General features: G+C 35.7%; 1 pseudogene; it reads left to right on the forward strand.

Annotated features, from left to right (window-relative positions):
* Window positions 1–367: 367 nt before the first annotated feature.
* Window positions 368–1,535, forward strand: LOC122693155 (annotated as a pseudogene).
* Window positions 1,536–6,056: the final 4,521 nt, after the last annotated feature.

Genomic DNA, 6,056 nt, shown 5'->3' on the forward strand with positions numbered 1-6,056 from the left:
TTTCTGACTAACACAACCCTACCTGCCCACCTCCCACCCTGCCAACCCCATGCTGACTTACTTCAGGTCCCTTAATGGTGCCCTTCACTTTGGCTAAAGGGGCAGAAAGAACCCTTCCTCTATTGAAAGAAAGAAGGTCTATCATGAGGTCAGATGTCAGTCATCTAGTCAGGTGACAGGCAGACAGCCGGGACCCAGCTACACCTCTGGAGTCTGATGGCTTGCAAGAGGGGTTCTTTCTAAACTAGATCCATCCCCAGATCCCTCTCATCCCAGAAACTTGAACCAAATGCTGCTCACAACAGGAGCTCAAGCTAAGGCGGGGACCACCGCAGCAGGGCTCCCATCTTGCCATTAACTTGAAAAAAATCTTCCAAGTTCAGCAAAATGGGTACTCAGATTTTCTTGAGACCTCTGAGCTGTTCCCAGCAGCTAAACACTGCCCCAGCTGCCCATAAAAAATTAAAGAAGACCTTGGCTAAACCCTATATAAAGAATATGGTGGTGGTAGATAATGTCACACTCCATTTTTGCTGTCAGGCACTTCATATAAAGACCTGATGCCATGTGATTTGGCTCTGATTTGTTGCATCAAACCAAGGTCCCAAAGGAAATTGTTGGTTACATCATCTTTGGCAAAGTTATACAGGAAGTAAAAACAACGTAGGTAAAGAGTCTGTCCCTTGAAGCTGACCTCTCTGACAAGTCTCCTGTGATCTGTCACCATGGCTTGCATCTTTGCTAACCAAACCAGGACTACAAGTGTTGGCTTGATTACTTCTAGCCAGTAATGTGGTTGTGGCAGTGATATAGAGTTAATATCCTATGCACCTATTTGTCATTTGAGGAAACTCATGCTCGATCTCAAAAAGGCCAAGATTTTAGGTCAGTGACTATCTTTACTCTTATCACCTGAGCGTGACCATGCATCGGTCCTGAGGCTGACTTGCATCTGCCCTGTTGTTTCTCAACTGCAACAGAGTGAGTACGCACTGCATTTGCACAGTCTAGACAAGAAGGCTCAGGATGAAGGACTTCTTTCTGATATAGTCACCAAAGATAGTGGCCTTTGTCCTTTCTGAAGTAGACAGTCAAGCTAAAACCTGCATTCATCAAGCCCTATGGCATAGTGACAGCTGCCAATTCTTCTTTCCTGACAGTGCATCTGCAATGCTGAGGAAAAAAACTCTGGTCATGGGTTGTAAGCTGAAGGCACATATGAGGGATTTTGTGTATTTGTTTCAGGATTCCAAAGATCAGCTTTCACTTGAACCAACATATGCCACACTAAAAGTGCTAGAAAAGTTAGGATTAACAATAAATGATATCAATGCTTTTGAATTTCATGAAGCTTTCTCAGGTTGTATTTTAACTAACCATAAAGTCATAGATTCTGATTAGTTTATACAAAACTACATGGATAAAAAAGCAAAGTTGCATTGAGTCCTTTGAAGAAGTTTAACAGTTGAGGTGAATCACTGTCCCTAAGACACCTGTATGGAGACACTGGCTGCCAACAAATCATGAAAGGATAAAGGCCAGTATGACTGAGTGGCTGTACTGAGGTGGAGTGCAGGGCCGTGCTGTGACAGATAACAGACTAGGAAATGGGGACTTGAAGGTCTTGTGCAATACTCACCCAGGACAAGGCAATTTCAATGCATTACTAAATGACATATATATCTCCTAGTTCCTCTTAGGAAACACAATTTGTGGCCTTCTGTTAAATGTTTGCAAGTAAACCTTGCTAGCGTTCTGAGCTTTCCAATAATCATGGTTCACTGCTCTTTCAGGGATTTCTTAGTCATCAGAATCTCACATAGTGATATGTTTAAGCATTTGTTTTTGAACTCTATTTTCATTAAAGATTAAACAAGTGGTTGCAATTTGAGAAAGAGATTAGCTAGCATTTGAAATCATCTTTACAACATTGGCAAAATATACTCATACATATTTGTGACCTAAAGATAAATTATTTCCTGTGAAATACAAACCAATGTACCTCTGGCTTTATGGAAACATAGTTCAGAATTTAAACATAATTGAAAACTTACAATAAATATTTAGATACAAAAATACCATATTTGTTAACCTTAAACTGGAGAATTGTTGGAGGGGAAGAAATAATAATTATTATTAATAGGTACTCACACTACCCATGAAGTGGTATACTATCATTTGAAAATGGACTTAAACGATATGTGAATACCTATTGCAATATTTATGGTTACCCTAGGACAACCATAAAAATAGAAAAAAAGAGAAGTATAACCTATATGCTAAGAAAAGAGGAAATATGGAATCATGTAAAATGCTCATTTGAAACCACAAAAGGCATACAAAGAGGGGAAGGCAAAGTAGGAAAAAAGGAGAACATTAAATTCAAAATAGTAACAAAGATGGTAGATATGAATCCAAATACATCTCTGAATAACAATGGTCCAAATGCATTAACTAAATGATAAAGACTGTCAGAGTGAACCACAAAACAAGACCCAATTATCTAATATCTACAAAAAACTCATTTTAAATATATATAAAAACATGCATAGATTTGAAGTAAATGGCTGGAGAAAAATATGGTAATACTAATCTAAGAAAGCAGAAGTAGCTATATTAATCTCAGATGGAGCAGATTTCAAAGCAAATAAAGCTATTATGGATAAATAAGGACATTATGTAATGATAAACGGGTCAATTTTCCAGGAAAGTATTACAATCCTTAATATTTATACACCTAACAACAGAGCATCAAACTATAAGAGGTAAAATCTGATAGAACTAGAAAGAGAAATAGGTGAATCCACTATCATGTTGTAGTTGTCAAAACCCTCTCTCAGAAACGGACAGATCAAGCAGGCAGAATATGAGTAAGGACATAGCTGAACTCAACAACATCAATCAACTGGATATAATTGACATTTATAGACTTAATCTTCCAACAACAGCAGCATACACATTCTTTTCAAGCTCACACAGAACATTCATTAATATAGACCATGTTCTCAGTTTAAATACACCTTAAAAATTTAAATAATATAAATCATACAATGTCTATCCTCGGATCACAATGAAATTTAACTAGAAGTCAATAATAGAAAGACAACCGGAAAATATAAAAATATGTGGTGATTAACCAACACACTTGAAGCAACACGCGGACCAAAGAAGAAATCTGGAGAAAAAATTTAAAACATTCTTTCCTAAAATTAAAAAACAACTTATGAAATTTGTGGGATGCAGCAAAAACTGTACTTGGAGGGTAATTTATAGCATATAATTCATAACATAAATTTATAGAATACATATATTAGAAAAGAAGATTTATACTATAGGCCAAAATCCCTAATGGATATTAATGCAAAAATCTTCAACAAAATATTAGGAAGTTGAATGCAACAATGTATAAAAAGAATTATATACTGCAAACAAGTGGGATTTATTCCTGCTAAACAAGGAAGATTGAGCATTTAAAAATCAGTTAGTGTAATTCACCAATAGACTAAAAAAGCAAAACCACATGATCATATCAATAGAGGCAAAGAAAATACTTTACAAAATCCATCCAACATTTATGATAGAAACTCCCAACAAGCAAGGAGTAGAGCCAAACATTCTCAACTTGATAAAGAATATAAAAATTCTACAGCTAACATCACCACTTTAAACTGGAAAAAACATTGCCAGGAGAAATATCAATAACCTCAGATATGCAGATGATACTATCCTTGTGGCAGAAAGTGAAGAGGAACTAAAGAGCCTCTTATGGACAGTGAAAGAGCAGAGTGAAAAATCTGGTTTAAAACTCAACATTCAAAAAACTAAGTTCATGGCATCCAGTCCCATCACTTCATGGCAAATAGTTGGGAAAACAATGGAGACAGTGACAGATTTTATTTCCTTGGGTTCCAAAATCACTGCAGATGGTGATTACAGCCATAAAGTTAAAAGACAATTTCTCCTTGGAAGAAAAGCTATGACCAACCTAAAAAGCATAATAAAAAGCAGAGACATTACTTTGCTGACAAAGGTCCATCTAGTCAAAGCTATGGTTTTTCCAGTAGTCGTGTATGGATGTGAGAGTTGGACTATAAAGAAAGCTGAGTGTTGAAGAATTCATGCTTTTGAACTGTGGTGTTGGAGAAGATTCTTGAGAGATCCTTGGACTGCAAGGAGATCAAACCAGTCAATTCTAAAGGAAATCAGTCCTGAACATTCATTGGAAGGACTGATGCTGAAGCTAAAGCTCCAATACTGTGGCCACCTGATGTGAAGAGCTGACTCATTAGAAAAAACCGTGATGCTGGGAAACAATGAAGGCAGAAGGGAATCACAGAGAATGAGATGATTGGATAGTATAGCCAACTCAATGGACATGAGTTTGAGCAAGCTCTAGGAGTTGATGATGGACAGGTAAGCCTGGCATGCTGCAGTATATATGATTTTTGCATTATTTTCTTATTTATGCTGTCATATAAAACCCAAGAATATTCATTAAAATGATATTAAAACTGTCTTATACAGAAATTGTCATTGCAATATAAAAATATCACGTGTCTTCAAACTGTCTTCTGGCTAAAGTCTTTTAAATCTATTTTAACATAAATATGGATTCAAAAATTCATTCTTAGTTAAACTGTATTTTCTCTAAGTTTATGATAAAAATTATACACATTTAAATGGATCTGCTATCATTTGAGCTAAATTAATTTTTTAAATGTATTTATTTCTTATTGAAGAATAATTGCTTTACACAATTTTGTTATTTTCTGTCAAACTTCAACATGAATCAGCCATAGGTATACATAGATCCCCTCCGTTTTGAACCTCCCTCCCATCTCCCTCCCCATCCCACCCCTCTGGTTTGATAGAGAGCCCCTTTTTGTGTTTCCTGAGCTATACAGCTAATTCCTCTTGGCTATTTATTTTACATATGGTAATGTAAGTTTCCATGTTACTCTTTCCATATATTTCACCCTCTCTCCCCCTCTCCCCATGTCCATAAGTCTATTCTCTCTGACTGTTTTTCCATTGTTGCTCTGTAAATAAATTCTTCATTAACATTTTTCTAGATTCCATATATATGCATTAGAATATGACATTTATCTTTCTCTTTATGGCTTACTTCACTCTGTATAATAGGTTCTAGGTTCACCCACCTCATTAGAAATGACTCAAATGTGTTCCTTTTAATTGCTGAGTAATATTTCATTGTGCATATGTACCACAACTTCTTTATCCATTCATCTGTTGATGGACATCTAGGTTATTTCCATGTTCTAGCCATTGTAAAATGTGCTGCAATGAACAATTGGATACATGTGTCTTTTTCAATTTTGGTTTTCTTGGGGTATATGCCTAGGAGTGAGATTGCTGGGTCATATGGTGGTTTTTTATTTTTATTTTAGTATTTTTTTGTTAATTTATTTATTTTAATTGGAGGCTAATTACTTTAAATTATTGTAATGGCTTTGCAATACATTTACATGAATCATATGGTGGTATTATTCCTAGTTTTTTTTTTTAAGGAATCTCCATACCATCTTCCATAGTGGCTGTATCAATTGACATTTCCACCAACCGCACAAGAACATTCCCTTTTCTCCACAACCCCTCCAACATTTATTGTTTGTAAACTTTTTGATGATGGCCATTCTGACTGGTGTGAGGTGATATCTCATTGTTTTGATTTGCATTTCTCTAATAATGAGCAATGTTGAACATCTTTTCATGTGTTTTTTAGTCATCTCTATGTCTTCTTGGACAAATGTCTCTTTAAGTCTCTTTCCCACTTTTTGATTGGATGGTTTGTTTTTCTGGTATTGAGTCGTATGAGCTGCTTGTATATTTTGGAAATTAATTCTTTGTCAGTTGTTTCACTTGCTATTATTTTCTCCCATTCTGAGGGTTGTCTTTTCATCTTGTTTATAGTTTCCTTTGCTGTGCAAAAGCTTTCAACTTTAATCAGGTCCCACTTGTTTACTTTTGTTTTTATTTCCATTACTTTAGGAAGTATAGAGGATTTTGCTTTGATTTATGTCATCAAGTGTTCTGCC

The sequence above is a fragment of the Cervus elaphus genome, chromosome 5 (genome assembly GCF_910594005.1).
Source record: "Cervus elaphus chromosome 5, mCerEla1.1, whole genome shotgun sequence".
NCBI lineage: Eukaryota > Metazoa > Chordata > Mammalia > Artiodactyla > Cervidae > Cervus > Cervus elaphus.